We start from the raw sequence: 19142 nt of genomic DNA on the forward strand, positions 1-19142 counted from the left end.
CTGAGGTGCTCCGCCCCGATCCTCTCCTCAAGCTGATACCCATTCCCCAGGACTGGATCCCTGGGTGCCACATGCCTTTGCATGCTGAGAACTGACTCACTAGTGATTGGGTAATCAGAGGATCCCAGGCCAGGCCACCTGATCTCCTTCTGGGATAACAGTGAAGGCCATCTCAGTTCCAGACCTTTCTGTGGGACAGGCCAAGTCCTCTCCTGCAGCCATTTCCCAGTTCAGCTTTGCTCTCTGCCTCATCCTTCTTTCCTCATTTTCTTTTGTGCATCACCCAGGAATGCCTCCTAATCAGCCTTACTGCTCTCCAGTTCAGTCTGCTCCCAGAGAAACCAATCTCAGAAACCAAATCAGAAAGAATGAAAAAACAGAACAAGAAAGAGAGGACAAGAAAGACAGGGGCATGTTTAGATAGTGGACTATGATGCTGTTGTGAAAATGGATGAACTAAAACTACATAAATCCATGTGGCTCAAACTCAAACTCAAAATGCTGAGCAAGAACAAGTCAAGTCACAAAAGAATACCATGCATTATTTGTATATCCAAGTATAAAATAATAAAAACAAGCATGGAAAGGATGAAAGAGCCATGACCTTTAGGACAGAGACATATAAAACAATGAGACTGTAGAGGGAGTCCATAGCATCCTTAATTGCATCTTTAATATTTTATTAAGACAAACGTGGCAATATGTAATGATTTGGTAATGCTGGATGATAGGAGCATGGTTGTTTATTATATTGTTTTCTCTGATTGTCTTTATGTCTTAAAAGCTTTAAAGTGTGGGAAAGAAAGGAAAAGAAAATGATTGAGTGTGTCTCACTCTGTGTTTGTATCCTCCAAGGACTGTGTATTCTTGTATTCCCTGCTTTTTGGTAGCTAGTTTCTCAGGTATCTCCTCAGTTCTCGGCAGAATAGGTTTCTTTCATTTCCACTCAGAGGGTACTAGCTGATACATCATTGTATTACATGGTTACATGATTACTCACATTAAATAATAAATACAATAATGTATGGGAAAATACTTCACAAACTCTAAAGAAAAATATAAATGTTTAGCGGAAGTTTTCCTGAGAGCATAAACTTACTGATTACAAAGAAAAGTGGGGCCTTCAGGAACTCTTCAACAGCAGCCTTTTGCAGGACACCCTAGCATTGTATGTGACACCTTAATTATTGTTCCAGAATTACCCCATCCCTGCCCCCCACCTTATTCCTTTGGCTTCTTGCTCAGCCCCTACCCTCCGGCTAGGTGACCTCTCTGTCCAGCATACTCTTGAACATTTTTCAAATCCTGTGCCCCGATTCACATCTTTGGTAGACCTTCCCTACCTTGCATTCCTGGTAGAAGGAATCCCTCTCCCTGTACCATATCCAGTCCTGGGGCAGCTGCTTTCACACTGTGACAGAAAATCTGTGAACATGTAGGAACTGGGTCTTGTGTCTTATTTATTTCTCCAATCCCCAGCCCTTTGCACAAGACTGCTACTCACAATGTTAGTTCCCTCCTTGCACTGTTGAAACCACTTAATGTCTTTCCCTTCGGTAGGCAGCCCCTTAAGCCTTTCTTTGGTTTCAGAACAATGAACCAAAGTGAAGCTGGCTGTGGTTTGAATTAGGCTGACCATTCTCGTCTTGCAATGGCTCTAAGGATTTGGGGACTTTTGGGAGTGTGCAATTCCAAGAGACAGAACACTGTACCCCATCTGGATATAAACTCCCCTGCAATACACAGCAACCAACATCCCCCAAAGAGATGCTGGAAAGCCCCACCATCAGCAGCGATATGTCCTCCCCACAGGCTTCCTAGTCTGTTTGGCTATGTTTCTGCAGGTATCAGACTTTCACCTGAGACCCAGTCACTCCTGTAATGACAATACTTGGAGCCCCTCTTTAGAAGTGAGGAAGGAAGGAAACTCTCACTTGTGGAGCACCTGCTGTGGGTGTTTATAAACACAGCTCGTTAATCAGAACATTTGACAGATGAGAGAACCGAGATGCGGACGTGTAAGTGGCCTGGACGGCACTGCATACCTGGGGACTGGTGGGGACTCGGGTCTAGCTCAGTCTCATCCATTTTCCATTCCCTTATCTCCGAAGACACTTGTAAAATTCTACTCTAATCACTTGATTTAATCTCCCTGGAAACTTACCCTAGACTTTTGTGACCCTGGGCAAAATGACAAATGACTAAAGGGGAATAGAAATCATCCTTTCATCATCTCCAAGACCATAAGAGGCACACAAATGATTTTCCAGGGAGGAACAGCAGTGCTTTGAGAGGGCAGTCTAAATTGTGGATGACTAATATCAATAACAATAGCAATAAAACAGAGAAAGCTGGGACATGTGGAGAAGGCTGGTGAAGGTTTTGACACAAAGGTTCACATCCAAGGAGGGACATTAATGTTTCACATCTAATTCCTTTATTAGTCTGCACACTGGGAGGTCCTTTGGAGAGATTTTTCAGGTTACCAGTTTGACAGTCTTTATTTGGAGAATAGACATTGGGGATTCCCAAGGTGCGTTAGAAGATGTCTTGCAGGTAGCCAGGTATGATGACTAGCTAGTGATGGCTAGATTATAATTAGTGTGCTTATGACCACCTGCCATTTCAGTACTGCCTGCCAGCCCAGATTCATTTGATGTTTACTTGCTTGTTGTGAACTGAAAGAGAGGGTGTTGAGGTTTTCCTGATGGCCCTTCCAACATTATGATACCTGCGTGTATGTGTTTGTGTGTATGTGAATTCCTATCCAGTTGAGAACTGCTCAATCAGGGGGCTGTGTCTTATTTTTGATTATGCTGAGAGTGGGGATTAATCAACAGCTTTTACGGGATCCTTCTGGAATGCAGAACATTGAAGAAGACGATGGAGGCAGTCAGGAAGCTCAGCAGGGCCTTTGAAATTTTTTTATGTAGAAATATAAAATATTCTTTAATAGCAACCTCTCTACAAGTATCGAATTGGCAAGATATACACATATATGCTTGTATGATTTTGCTCATGGTAGAATTGTCAGTTGTGAGGTCAGAGTTGGAGAGGATGCACCATTCATGGAGTATTTGTTGAGAGTTTACCATGAGCTGGGAAAACTTGGAAAGGTGACTAGAAGGTCATCACTAAAGATGACTAGGAGGGTACACGTCAACAGGGGACAAGGCGGGGAGGAGGGAAGAGGTAGTCAAAGAGAAGCTAGGGCAACATTTCCAAGAAATATTTTCTGGCATAGAATGGCTCATTTGGTGTCAAATCATAGACTCTGGAACCAAGCCCACTTAGATTCAGATCCTGTCTTGGCTGTTTCCTAATTTTTGTCCTTGGGGTCACTTATTTAACCTCTCTGCGCCTTGTTTTTCTCATCTATAAAAGGGAATAGTTAGAACACCCATGTCAAAGGTTTGAGAAGTTAATAGGTAAAACGCATGAGGTTCTTAGCAAAGTGCCTCACACAAAAAGCAGTCGGTACATTATTATGATGAGTATGATTATGGATGTGATTGTTTGTAGAATAAAAATCATCCTTAGGTCAAGTAAGTTTGGAAAGCAAAATTTTTAAAAGTGTTAAATAGGTTTTTCACTGTCAGAATTTTCATTGCTTCCAATATACATTATACATCTCTGAGGACCAGTGGCTGTAAAGTGTATAGTGCGTTTCCAGCGTCTTCAAGCAGAGACCAGACCTGCGCCACTACTTTCGGTTTATCCTGTGGTCTTGCCGGTCCCACTTCTATCAGTGCTGATCCGGGGGCAAAGTGAAGGTTTGGCTCAGAAGCTGACAACAATGTGTGGTTGGAGTTGGGAGACTGAGGGACAGGACGAGATTATAATTTCCAAGTAATATGGAGACAGGGAAAGCAGCTCATATGCCTGCTTATCTATTTACTTGGAGACAGAGGTTAGGAGTTGTTTGGCTTTTGGACCCTCTGTGTTGGGAAGTCCCCCTAAGATAGTGGAGGCTGGCATTCATTCTGGCTGTGCTTTGCCCTTTGCATAGACCATGAAATCTTAGTGCTTTACCTTTCCTGTGTTTCTATTCTGTTTCTTTCCACCCCATGGAGTCTGGGCTAGTATAGCAGAGCGTTCATTCATTCTCTCATTCAATTCCTCACTTGTTCATTCTATTTTTTCAACACGTGTTTTATTCTGCAAGCTATTTTGAACAAGTTACCCTATGTCAGGTGTTGTATTAGCTCCTGAGAACACAGAAATGAAAAGTGCACAATCCTAGCCCTGAGGGAATGCAAAGGCTCTGAAGATAGACAGGAACTTCAGCCTACTGCAGACTCTCCCTGAGCAACTATTCTAACACAGGCTGTAGTTTCTGTAATAAAGGCAAATAATATATACTTTGAATGCATAGTTTTTGTGATCTCAAGCATTCATTGATGCTGTTCCTTGCTTGGAATTTAGCAAGATGGATGCCATTGGTTGTCTAAGAAGTGTTTTCTTTCTTCATAGAGCAAGTATGCATATGTCTTGGGTATTAGTAATCTATTACTATGGAGTAAATTACCCCTGTATTTAGTATCTTAAAATAACAAGCATTTTTACTCTCAGTGATTCCTGAGGGCTAAGAATCCAGGAATCACTTAGCTGGGTGGTCTGTCTTAAAGTTGTTCATGGGGTTGCAGTCAAGGTATCAGCTCAGGCTGCTGTCATCTGAAAGCTTTGAGTCAGGCGAAGAACTACTTCCAGCGTGGCCCACTCACGTGACTGGCAAATTAGTTCTTATGGTTGGTGGGAGGCCTCAGTTTCTAACCATGTGGGCTTCTCCATGGCCTGCTTGACTGTCCCCATGACAAAGCAGCAGTATCCTATGGACACTTTTTAGTCTTTGTTTCACTTATATTCAGCTTACTAGCATGCAGCACAGAAGCAGAATATGCCTTTGATCTCTTTTACAAGTTATTATAAAATATTTCTGGTATGAAATTCAAGTGTTCCATTAATTCCATTCTCCTTCTTACCTCCCCAGAGGTAATCATGATACCTTTCTGCAGCCTGTTTTTTGTTAGCATAGCATTATGTTGTTTAGATTTATTTATGTTGACACATGCACTAGAGCATTCATGTCATAATTTATTTATAAGTTCTTCTTTGAGGGCATTTAGGTGTTTTCCACCTTTTCATTCTTATTAATATCACTGTTTTATCATTCTTGTGGATGAATCCTTAACTGTCTATATAAGATTTCTCTAGGGTGCTTATTCATCTTTAATATTCTAAATAATATCAAAGTATTCTCTAAAATGGTTGTAATTATGCTTACATCTAATGGATACAGAAAGTCCCATTTCTTCACATTCTCACCAACATTTTATAATACAAGGCTTGCTTTCCTTTTCTTTCTCTTCCCTCCCTCCTTCCTTGAAACTGATGTAACTTAAAGTTTTGTTTAATCATTCATTTTGTGTTTCTTGGAAACTTCCATTTTTTTACCTGTGATTTGTTTATGCATTTTGCCTATTTTTGTTTTGGATCATTTGCATCTTTTGGATTGATTAATAAGAATTATTTACATATTCTGCATACTAATATTTTCTTAAATGCATAGCTTGTCTGAGATTTGGTTTTTTAAAACTATGGTGTCTTTTATTCAGCAGAAATATAAACATTTAATGTAGGCAAATGTAAAATCTCTTACAGGTTAGGCATTCTGTGTTCAGTTTAAGGAATTATATACTCTTGGCATGAAAAATATTGTTACTCATTTTTGTGTACATAAGTTTTACTTCTTCACATTTAGTTTTTTTCCCTGTCATGATTGAACTATAATTGATATATAACATTGTGTTAGTTTAAGATCTACAATGTGTTGGTTTGATAGCTCACATTTAGGCTTTTATTTCATGTTTAGTTTTTTGGAGTAAGTTCTGATGTAGAGATCTAATTTCAGTTTTTAAATAGATGACTCATTTCCCCAGCACTGTGTATCTATAGTCCATTCTTTCCCCACTGATTGATCATAGTCAAGTGTCCAGCAGTCATGGATCTGTTTCTGAACTCTCTATTGGTCAGTTCTATTTATTACTAGGCAGTTGCCACACTGTCCTAATTGCTATAGATTTATCATAAATTTTGATATCTAAGTCATATTTATCTTGTATATCCCTGACACTTTCCTTTTACAAATAAATAAATGCTAGATACAGCTTACATTTCACGAATAGCTTTCTGTGATTTTGATTGGAGTTGCATTTAATCTATAAATCAATTTGGGGAGGATTGACATTGCTGTAACATTGGACTCCTCCCATCGATCTGGTTATCAATTTACTTAGATCTTTTTAAATATCCTTTAAAAGTTTTATAAATTTTTTCTTATAGATCTTGCAGATTTTATACCAGAAATGGTATTTTAAGTACATTTTAAGCATTCAGTTTCTGATGTAAAAATTGCATAACATCATAATTGATTATTTTTACACGATTTTCCTTCAACTTCGATAAGCTTTCTTACTAATTCCAAAGGTTTGCAATGTTCTGAGATTTTTATACTTAGATTATCTTCTTGGCCACTGAAAGTAGCAGTTTTTTCCTCTTCCTTTCTGATCTTTATACTTTTTATTTTTTCTCATTTTATTTCACTGGCCAGGATTTCTATGTGGTATTGAACGGAAGTGGTGAAGTTGGCTGACACAGTCCTAATGTTTATCATGCAGTATGATGCCTTCTGTAGGTTTGTGGTAGATATCCTTGATCCGAACCTTATTTTCCTTCACAAAATTTGACTATATAATTATTTGTTTAATGACCACCTCTTCAGCATCTAACATATATCCCTAATTTTGTAGCTGGCACATAGATCTATAAGGAAAAATCCTGTTCACACTTATTTTCCCAGGATGTAGCTCAGCATGCAGTACCCGGTAAACAGGCCGGCAATGAATATGCTTTCAACCAGTAGGTCTGTATATTTTCCCTTATGAGCATTAAATGTCCTTGCTTCCATTAGACTGGTAACTATTCAAAACTGTGGTTGGAGATAAAGACAGGCCTTGCTCAGTATGGTAAATGTGTTTTCTGAAGAAGTAAATTGAATTACTTTTAAATGTTCCAAAAGAGATGGCTATTTAAAGGATCCATTTAGTAGATCTTTTCAGGAAGCAAAGAATATGATTATAAGAGTAAGCATTGCTTATCCCTCTGCAGCCTAAGGCTCCTGGGGCCCGCAGAGCCTCAAGGGCTTCCTTGCGTCCTCTTATGACTGAGGGGACGGGGCAGAGCAGTTCTTGCTGGACTTGGGGGAAGATTAAACTTGAGGGGAAGATCATTAGCCTGAGTGGTATATTTTTACAAATTTTACCGGACAGAATTTTGAGTTTTCTTAATAAAGACCTGTCATTACCATCTTTTCACTTACAGATGCATAAACTGAGAACACTTACTCTTTTTCTTGGAGGAAATCTAGTATGGGTGGATCATCCCTAAAATTACTGTGTCCCAGAATATCAGGACTGGAAGGGAACTATGATATGAACTTGTACAAACTCCTCATGGTACATGTGAGGAAACTGAGGACCAACTGATAAGTAACCTTGCCAAGGTGGAACAATTTTATTGATGAGCTGGACTGCGACAGAGACCTCAGGTCTCTGAGTCCATTGCTCACTCTGGGAGCTGATTTTCTATTCGGAAGTTGGAAAGTCCCAGAACTCAGATTCTTAGGATATGTGCAGTATCCTAGTTAAGTACACAAAATTTGGAATCAGAAAAACCTGGATTCAGTCTGACCTCCCCCCACCCACCATTTAAAATCTCAGTGACTTTGGTTAATTTATATGACCTCTAAGAGCCTCAATTTACTCATTTGCAAAATAGGAGCTTTATAGTTATAGTACTGCCTTACAGAGTAGGTTCATCTCTTATAAGGTGATGCACATGAGAAGTCCACACGAGGGCCTGGCTTCACAGCTGGGGAACTGTAGCAATGATGATGGTGACGGCGCTGCCGTCAGTGATGGTTTTAATGATGGCAGGTGTGCCTCTCGCCCTTGGATAAAAGGGTACACACCCATTTTCTCTAACCTAAGACTTGGCCATTACTAAATATGGCCCAAACAATTTAAAAACGACCCCAAATTAAGACAGTTGGCTAGAAAAAAGTGGTTCTAACTCTTGAATAGGTAGAAATTGACTGCATTTAAACTTGTTACATGTTAATGTGCTGCTAGTAACCTCCAATCTAACAGGGCTGATGTCTAGCTCCTGCATTATAAAAACTACTGAAGAGAGACATACTGGCTTTTCTCCTTCCCTCATTCTCTTCCCATTTCTGACTTTGTTCTGGTCCTCTGTGTATCTGCTTTGAGCAATGCCTGCAGACATGACACAGAGAGGAAGGAGCTTGAGCTTTGCAGCTTCCAGGTGAGCTGATTCCTGGAGGCTTTTTGGTTCCTAGGAGAACATATTCATGTGACAATTTTATTTTTCTTACATAAAATTCCTGTTTCTGGCTCTCCATGTTTTAAAAGAAAATTTACTCTCACACAACACAGAAAGGGAGATTATGGTCATTTGGACAAGCGTCACAAAGTGTTGGAATGACCAGTGATGGCACTTAGGCTGTGATAATGAATTTCCACCTGGAACCTGAAAAACACTGTGGAGTAGTAACTGACTTGCATGCACATTCAGTGTGACCCCGGAAGAGAGAGACGGCATCCAGGATGAATAGCCTGCAGTCACGTTGTCGTTGCTAAGCTGGCTGAACTCAGGGGCACTTAGTGCTCTGGCTTTGGCATCACCCGTGCTTGGGTCCTGGCGTCTTCCTTTATTCTGTCATGTCACCCTTGACTGTCCGTAGGAACACTGCTGCATGGATGGGGCACCGGCCCACTGCTCTCCTGTGGGTGCCAGTATCAATGTTGCTTTGTTGTGGTTTGATTCCTCTCATTTCCACGATGGAGCAAGGGAAGTAGTGTTCTGTGCTCAGGCTCCCCATTCTTGTCACCATTTACCCAGTGTGTTGTCTTTCCTTCATCCACCAGCTACTATCCTTTCTAAAGGGGGCCAGGTAGGCCTTTTCCAGGAGCTCCACTAAGCAGACCAAGGATGCATCTCAGTCTAAGAATTTGCAGAATGAAACAGACTTTTTGTTTGTTTGTTCGTTTGCCCCAGAAAGTAGAGACTTGCAGAGAAAGGTTATATGGAGTAAGGGCCCTGGGGCTGGGGCTGGTCATTTTAAGCCATGGGTAGCTGATGAGCAAGTGGACGGATGCTTTTGAGCAAAACTAGGGCAGAGCAGATACATGTAGAAAGGCAGAGACAACATAAAGGAGAAGACTGGGGAGAGCTTCCCCTTGTCCAGGACAGAGAGAGAATATTTCCCATGAGTGCATAGCCTGCTTGATGCCCAGGACTTAAACTCTACAGTTAAATACTCGCTGCCTTTTTCTTCCCCTCCCCTCCCCTCCTCCCTCTCCTCTCTCCTCCGACCTCCTCTCCCCTCTTTCCCTCCTCCCTCCTTCCCTCTTTCATTCCTTTCTTCCTTTTTCTTTTGAGTGGGTAAAGTAGGTTTATTTTCCTTACAATTACAGTAGTTTACAAGCACACCTGTCACATACTTCCGTGTGTATATCATTGCATGTGGCAGTTCCCTTTGAGATTCCTGTCTGTCCTTTGTCACCTAGAAAACCTTTGAGGAATCTGCTCCCAAAGCAGGACTCAGCAGGGTAAGCCATCCCATCTTCGTGCTTCTATTAGAGCGCTGCTCTGCATTGCAGTCTTCCACAGTTCCCAGTCCGCAGCCCTTTTCCTGCATGTTCTCCCATGAGGGAACCTGCCTGATGACTATGGACTAGTTCCCATTGGTCGGATTTCACATCCAGCCCACTTGCTCTCTCCTGTCTGCACTGAGCTGTTCTGTTCTTACCCACCTTAGAATGACCAGCCTAACGCTGGAATTAGCATAGCTCAAGTGCTCAGCTCAGGCTGTGAATGAATGCTAGGCCCTGTGAGGAAATAAGGAAGATGGACCTCAAAGTTAGCATTTTCTTTAAGATTTTCATTTGGGGAAAAGTCTTTGCATATATTAAACAGAAATCAATACAAGCAGTAATGAGAAGCGTATGATAGATGATATTCCTATGGAGGAAGAAGTATTACCATCCTTATAACAGTAAAACTTTAAAAAAGTATTTGCAAGAGAATAAAGTTCTACAGTTATTTGCATTTGCTGCATTTAGGAAACTGTTTGTAGTAGAAAGCATCTATCTTCTGGGTCATTTTCCTGGGATCACCCCCAGCTGCCACTATAGAGTTGTATTGGTGGCCTCCGGTGGCCATTTCTGAGTTGGTTGATGGGTTTGGGGAAGGTATCATAGGCAAAACCAATCAAATTTTTTCCCCGAGAGTATTTTAAATTTCCAAGGGAAGAAAATCACAGTTGCTCTTCCTGGGAAAAGTTGTAAGAGGTGAGGTCTGAGAGTCTCCAGCCACCTTAGATAATGCATATTACCTCTGCCAAGAGGATGAAGCTAGTTTGAAAGATGGAAGATAACTCTCCCGGGAGAGAGAAGTGGAAATGAGGAATAGAAGGCAGCTTGGAATGCTTGTGCGCCTCCGGCTGCTCTTAAGACCTGCTGCAGTTCAGCCTTTCTTCCATTTAAATAGTTTCCAGTCATTTACCTGTTTGGGTTTAAGGTAGACCTTGGTTTCTGTCACTTGCCATCACGTGTCCTGATAATGCAGTTGCTAAATGTATTGCTGCCCATTGAGGACTGGTTATGCCTGATCCCTTTTCCCAGCTATCTCTGTCCATTTCTCACCAACCCAGTGACACATTTTAGAACATAAGACAATTGCTATTATTCATGCCACATTGCTTTTTAAGCATCCCACAACTGATCAAGATAAGTCATTACGCCGTGGCAATCATGGTTAAGACCCTGCCACTAGTTACATGTGATAACCTGGGTCAAGTCATTTTCATCCTGGGCCTCTATTTGCTCTGTAAAATGACATGTGTAGATTAGATGCCACCTGTCTCCAAGTTCAAGTTCCCATGGGCATGAAATATAAAAGAGTATTTAAGGTCAAGCAAAGATCAGAATCTGAACCCGGGATACCAATGTTCAGGCATGACAGTCTCCAGGGCTGGGAGTATGGAGGAGACACAAAAAGGCATCTGGACTATTTGGTTTTTCAAGCTTTGCAAGCCTCCCTCCCAGCCCTCACCCATCTTGATATGCCTGGTGCAGGATCCCAGGAGAGATGGTTGAAAGAAATGCAATTTTAGTCTAAAAGCATGGCCCTGCAGCAGGCACTGAGGTAGAGGAAACAGGCTTTGGGAGTAACAAAACCAGACTGAATGCCTTTCTCAGCCCAGAGCCATGTCACTGGTGCCTCCTAGAGTAGATCATCTCTATGGATCGCTCCACTCCAGTTTATCCCTTATGGTTGGTTACCAGGGTGATGTTGCTAAAACTCAAATATGATTGCTACATTGTGTCTGCTAAAAAATCTTCAGGGATTGCTTTTGCCTCCAGGAAAAGCCCAAACTTCTTAACCTTGCGTTCAAAGCTACAAGGCCTCCATCACCATTCTCATTGCCCCACCCCTCGACTCTCATGCTTGCAGGACATACTGAACAGCTTTCTGCTTATTAATCAGCTATGCTGTCCCTCACCTCTGTATCACCAAACACGCTGTTTCCTCTGCTTGAGCCATATTTCCTCCTTCCCACCCTACTCCCCCCTACTGGCCTGACAAACCCTATCCATCTTTCGTTGCAGCTAAAATAGCACCTGGCCTATGGAACAATCTCTCACCTTCTCCTCTCTCAAATGTTTAATCTCTGCCTCTGTTTTCACACTTCCCCTGGTTTATTGTTTTTATTTATTTGCCTCCCTGCTAGCTTGTTGGAAACTCAGGGGCCTTTTCCTAGTGGGTAGTCAAAATATTTATTGATAAATTAGTGCTTCTGAGCTATAGGATGAACTGAATTGTTTTCTTAAGTGAAAAGGAGGAGGTTAAAAATTAACATATTGGTGCTATAAAAAAAAAAAATCTTGTGAAGTAGCATCAGTAAGTGTCAAAAATTTGGGTCAAGGCCCAAGATTTACTTTTTGTCTTTCATTTTTGTTTTGTGTTTCAAAGCGCTGGGACCAATGACTTATTGAAGCTGAGCTATTTGATTGTTTAGAATGTCTACACATCACTTGGTGAAAATCAAAAGGCCGCAAATAACTTCTGGGTTGTGAGTGTGAGCAGCACTCTTTCTTACAAGTAGGATTTATGAAAATCTTACAGGACTATGGAAGTGTCATACTTATTGTGTGAGTGATAGTCAGGTAACATTTTCAGAAGATTATGGCACTTCAGTCAATCACTCTGACACGGAGTTTAATGGCCTCCAACCTCGTCTTGCTGCTGTCATGTCTGATATGTAGATATAGTATGGGATGAGAAAGAATAATAAGATGTTTCCATGGTTCTGAAAAGAGGAATATGTCTCTTACCTAAAGATGTCAAGTCATTTGATCACACCTTCCTCCTGTCACCCGGGCTGGGCTGTCTTGCTCAGTTATACTCTCATAAATTTGCATGCCTCTCCTTTCTGGCTACACATCCAGTTTGCAGTGTGCATTATCAGTGCATGCATTTGCTATTGCTGTTCTCTTCCAGTGCATAGTAAGATCTGTGAGGGCAGGGGCCACATTCCCAGTACCTGGCACTGACATTGAGTCTGCCATGTGGGCAGCACACTTTGCTAAATGAAGCAATGGATAAAAGACCCTGTTCAGAGAGCATGTGTATGCATATTTATGTATGTGTCAAGGTGTGTGTATTCACGTGGAGTGGGAGATGGGAACATGGATTCAAATGCATAGGTGATGTGTGCATGTGAATGTACATGTATCTGCTCCATGCTGGTCCTTTAATGCAAGTCAACAAACTTCTTCACCCCAATCCTGCCAGTTTATAAAAGCAAGCACCTGACAATTACTTGCTCATATTCTTGGCAAATATTTCTCAAACTGCCTTCCTGTAAGAACTCCCCAAGCTTTATTTTCTGTAATTTATGTTGTAAAAAAAATAGATTTTTAAAATTGTTTTCTGGTAAGAATGTGTGGAATCATTTGGAATATGCCTGTTAAAAATAAATTAACTACACACCTATTTCCTGGAGATAGAAAACCAAACTCATGGCAAGTATACTCTCTCCTTTACTCAGCTGAGAATCGCTATTCCAGGTGATGCTAAAGCCTTCCAGACTTCTTAAGGGCAGGGGTCACGCTGCCTTTGCTAACTATTTCATCCTTCATGTTTAGAATGGGGCCTGACACATGGCAGATGCAGAGTAAATATTTTCTGGGTGAATCGTTGCATCTCCTGTCAATCATTTATTCATTCTTTTGCTTTCATTGGTTTGGTTTGAGTCCTTGACTCTGAACCTTAGCCCCTGTCCCTGGATCTGCACTATTTGACTCTCATCTTACTGTCTTTCTTGTCCGTTTATGCCTCAGTGCTCTTGCCTGCCATTCACTCCATCTGTCTGTAGGGGCTTCGTATCTACCATAATCTTGGGAGAGGACTCCCCGTTTTCCTATAATTGGTATCTGATCCTGCCTTTTCGCTTTTTCTCTAAGTCTCATTGTCAACCATTTTTCCCTGAGGTGGGAAATCTGGAAAATATTCATGCTGATGGAGCTGGACAATACATGGCAAGTGATACCTTCCCGAAGAGGGTGACCATGTGCCTACTTACCAACTGCCTTTAGTGGCATTTGCAGTCAGGCTGTTAGATGTTGAAAGGAGACTGGATAGGAAGGCCCAGGACTTGAATCCTTGTCTGAAAGTATATTTATCAGGGTTCTCTGGGGAAACAAACCAGTGGGACATGTGCATATACAGAAAGCGCTCTTCTAAGGAATTGGCTCATGCACTTATGGAAGCTGGGAAGTCTAAAATCTGCAGTGTAGGCCAGCAGGCCAGAAACCAGGGAGGAGCTGATGCAGTTCAAGTCCAAAGGCCTCCTGCTGCTTGGTCAGCCTTTTTATTTGACCAGACCTCCAACCGGTGGGAGGTCCATCCACATGACAGAAGACAATCGCTTTCTCAAGCTCCACAGATTTAAATGTTAATTTCATCTAAAATCGCTCTCACAGAAACATCCAGACTAATGTTTGACCATATATCTGGGCACTATGGCCTAGCCAAGTTGACTTACAAAATTATCCATCATAGGCAGTCTCCAAGTAAACCCAGGTCTCAGTTCCTTCACTGAAAAATAAGAAAGCGGGATTTTATGTCTTTTAACTAAAATAATGAATTTTGTATTTAGGAACAAAACTAATAGAACAGGCTCCAGGAGTCAAGGACAAAAAGATGTTCAAATGCTTCTACCTCTTGATGTTGACATCTGAAACGCTACCTGGTTCCTAGCTGGGAATCACTAATGGCCTGTGGTTGGGACCCGAGGCCTGGCTTGAGAAGAATCCCATTCACACCTGGTGCTAAATGTCAGTGGGGGACATATTCCTGTATCAAATGAGAAATGCATCCTAATTTTAATTTTGGAAACCCTGTAACTTTTTAAATGCCATTATTACCTCTTGCCTTTTGTTTTACTCATAATTTTCACATAATTTAAATTGGCCTTTTGGATTTAGAAACCAATTCGGCCTTCTGTACTTTGGCCTCTTCAAGAAGTGGTTTTCCTGGAGCAATTGACTGCAGATCTCCCCCTTAGGGCTGCAATCTTTTGGTCATCCCTGCTGCATTTGGCACAGAGGACACTTTTTCCGTGGCACTTTGCAGTTTCATAGGAGTCCGGCATGTGGACAAATTGTAGAGGCTGTATGACTTCTATTAAAATGTGGACTTTGGAGTGTAAAGGTAAATTGGTGCAGCCACTAAACTGGAAAACAGTATAGAGGTTCCTCAGAAAATTAAAAACAGAAATACCATGTGATCTAGCTATTCCATTTCTGAGTATTTATCTAGAGAAAATTAAAAGGTCAATTCCAAGAGATCTACATACACTCCTGTGTTTGTTGCAGCATTATTTGCAGTAGCCATGCAGGCAACCTAAGTGCCCATTGCTAGATGAATGGATGAAGAAGCAGCAGTATATACACACAGTGGAATATTACTCAGCCATAAAAAAGAGTGAGATCTTGCCATTTGTGACAACATGGATGGACCAAGAGGGTATTACGCTAAGTGAAATAAGTCAGATAGACAAAGACAAATATCACATGATTTTGTTTATATGTGGAATCTTAAAAGCAAAACAAATGAACAAACAAAACCAAGCAGAAACAGACTCATAGATACAGGGAACAAACTTGGTTACTCGAGGATGGGGAGGTTGGGGATGCTAGAGAAATAGTTGAAGGGGATTAAGAGGTACAAACTTCCAGTTATAAAATAAGTAAGTCATAGGGATGTGATGTATCACATAGAGCAAACGGAATATGGTCAATAATATAGTAATAACTTTGTATGGTTATGATGGTAACCAGATTTATGATTGGGATCATATTGTAATATATATAAATATCCAATCACCTGAAACTAGTAGGATATTGTGTGTCAATTACATTTTAATAAAAAAATTAAAAATACGGACCTTGTGACTCTCCAAGGAAAGAAAAATGACCCATGACAAATAAGGGAGTGTTCATCCAGCATTCAGAAGTGGCTAGAAGAGAAGAAATGTAAACACCAATAGCCTATTGAACATTTGCACAGCTCTTTGTAATGGCTGAAGGCCACAGGGCAGGCTTGCAGAGTCAAACACCCAGAGGGCTTGGCAGGGAGCAGTGACACTGGCTGGGTGGGGTTTTTGGCAAACTGAAAAAGCAACTGCTAAGCTAAGATAAACTTCCTTGTTGCCAGGTGGGAGTGGGAGTCCCATGCTGCTGGAGTTTTCAATCAAAGCCTGAAATCTGGGGTTCTATATAAAAATATCATTTTAAGGGCTGGCAAATTGTGTGTGGGAATCCTATGAGAATCAACATATGATTACTGCTGGCCAGATCCCAGCCTGCCAATGGCCAGTTTGCAGCCTTCCTCTGTTTTACACTTTACAAAATTGAGATAACGTACTAGTCTGTTTTATACAAACACTCAAAAGATGTTTGTTTCTGTTCAACATGTAATAGGCTGTCAACCTGGGACTCTGCATGCCATCTCTGTTTTGGCAGAGGTGGGAAATAAAATTTATCCTGAAGCTGATGAAGCTGAAGATTCAGGACCCATCAATTGCAAGATCCCTTCTGAGGCCCTGAGAGGCCCCTGCACTGATTACGTAATCATATGCTTTTGCAGACTTTGCAAAAGTGAGATATTCTAGCTGCAATCCTTTAGGACCACAGTCTATGTCCACTATGAATTTTCTTTTTCATAATTTTCCAGGTGCCCAGTGGTGTCACATGACTGAGAGCATATTTTGGAGATTCAACTAGCAGGTTCTGGCTAGCAAGGTTTCTCCATCTCAGCACTCTTAACATTTTGGGTTAGATTTTCTGTGCTACAGCACTTAGCCTGTACCTTTGAAGGATGTTTGTAGCCATCCCTGTCCTCTACTCACCTGATGCCAGTAGCAACTCCCAACTTCCTTACCCTACTCCACCATTGTGACAAAGTCCCCTGAGCAGGGGAAATTCAACTCCCACCCATTGAGAACCACTGAACTAATGGGAAGTTGATTTGTGGACACATTTTGCTTGAGTTGGAATATAAACATGTGGCTTAAGGTCACCTTTGTGTCAGTTTACATTGTCACACACAGTCTCAGAGTGGGCAAGGCCTCCACAAACACTTAGCCTGCCTTTCAGGCTAGTGTACCCAGCCCTATGCCATGAAGGTGCAGGATCAGGACCATAGATCTCAGCACATGGGATGAGGTGAAAGAGAAGATGGAAATGTTGGAGCCAGAGGCGAGTCTAGAACTATCTTACAAAGCTTATAACTCACATATTAAAGAAACTTGATACATTCCCAATTCTGACAACAACCCTACAGATTAATGTGACTTTACCAATGATGTATTGTGACTTTGAAAGAAAATTATTAAACCTATCAACAATAAAAATAAATTCCAAACAACCATGCTAGAAGAAAGACTGGATTATCTTTTTTTTCACACTATTGAAAGCATTAGAAAGTTGCCTTAAATAGAGGGGATCAGAGTTTGTAGCTAAAAATACAACTCAAAAATATAGGAAAAAGCATTATAGAATAGGGTCAGGTAATTAATTAATAATGATTTTTTCCCTCAGGTTTTATGTTTGTCGTATTTGTCAGCTTTTTAAATTTTTTATTTTGTTGTGATTTATTGCCTCATTCCAAATAAATATTCATTTAGCACCTACTTGTGCATTCATAGTTTTATTGATTTTTTTTTAAAGAAGGTATATCTCCTTCAAATTACATAAACTTCAGGCCCCTTACAACCTGGTTTTCACCTTGATTTTAGATACCAAAGTGAGTTGTGAGATAGAAATCCACAGAGTGTTTATGAAAGTAATTCTGGAAAGAGCTGCTGTGAGTCCAGCCCCCCCCCCCCCCCCCGCCCTCCCACTCAGCCAATCACTGAGGTAAGGGAGAAGGATGGTCTACTTTTTCCATCTAACGAAGAGAAGTGCTTCGACAGGGCCACTCGGAAAGCCTGATGTTCACCTTCTGCAGCTGGAGTGGCAGCAGGGCTGGAATCAGACTACTAGCTGGAAACCTAAAAGAGAGAATCAGGCTTGCTGTCCAGGCACCAGCACCAAGGAGGGCTGGCTGCACCTGGCCATCTACACTCACAGAATTTACTAGGGCAAAAATTGTTTGGATATTTCCAGTGAGCCAGAAAGAGACTGTCTGCAACGCTCTTAAATCCTGCCCAGTGGGGTCCACTCAAGGCATGATGGGCTCTGGGACAGTCCATGTGGAGTGGTCTGTTGTAAGACCAGAGGCTGAGGGGCTGTCCAGGGCCAAGGAGAACACGCTGGCGTGTCACAGAAAGCCCAGCCAATCATCTTTCAGGGAAATCTGTGAAGAACCTCTAGGTGTGCCAATAAGACACTGTGCCAACCTCAGCTGGCGGGGAGGTAAGGAAGTACGAGAAGAACAAGCTCCCTTCCATGCTGAAGGCAACTAGCTTCCAGGTTGATAAGCAAGCCTGACTGCTTAATGTTAAAAAGGCCCACTTACATGGTTGGCCTGTGGCTCTGGTGTTGGGGAACTTGGATTTTGGTAGGGTTCCTATCCCTCTAACTGATCAGAGTAGCTCACTTGGCCTAAGCTGTTCATGCATATGTTCTGTGCTGAACCCCTGCATTTCTTCTGGGAGTCTAGACTAGACAGGGTACCTATGTGATAAACCCCCAGTAAAAATCCTGGGGACCATATGTAACTCTCAGGGAAAACTATGTTCCCAGCCCAGCACAAATTACCTTTGAAGCCAAAATCAGTCAAAGGGAGAAATAAAGTGGGAGAAACCCATTCATTGCTTACAAGCAGTCTACTAATGCTCACCTGTGTCTCTTGTGACCCGGCTGCAAAAGCACACCACCAAACCTCTCCGGTCCAGTGCACCCTTGCTCCCCACACCCCTTGTAATCACCTATTGATATGGAGATGGACTACTTCTCTCCTCCCCTTGGAAACATCTATTGATATGAAGATGCACTAAGGCCAGGCAAGAGATTCTGGAAATATTGCAGGTTTATCCTCTGTGTCTCTAATGAGCTTCCTTGGTTGACAACCTTTGACGTGTGTCATCACAACTCATTGCTGTGGAATTGAGCTCCTCCTGTGTGATCCCACGGGGAGCCGACTGTGGAAGCCCGCATCCGATGTCCCTCAGACTTGGCTCCGTGTGCTTTGTCCCTGTGATGATTTTGCTTTGTGTTCTCAGCATAATGAATCAGAGCCACAACTATATGCGAGTCCTGTGAGTATTTCCAGGAAGTCTTCAAACCAGAAGTGGTCTTGGGGACATCCGTACACAAGGCCCTGGATGTGGAGATAGAGTGAAATTTACTTTTCGAAGAAACTAGAAGCTCTGATTATTACCCAGATGAAACACTTGAGTGACTGAACTGGCACTGTAGTTTGGCTTAAAATAGGCAGAAATACTATGAGGCCTGTCAAGTTCTCATGCACTCATAGAACAAGCAGCCCTATTA

Source organism: Manis javanica, chromosome 2 (assembly GCF_040802235.1).
Source record: "Manis javanica isolate MJ-LG chromosome 2, MJ_LKY, whole genome shotgun sequence".
Taxonomy (NCBI): Eukaryota; Metazoa; Chordata; class Mammalia; order Pholidota; family Manidae; genus Manis; species Manis javanica.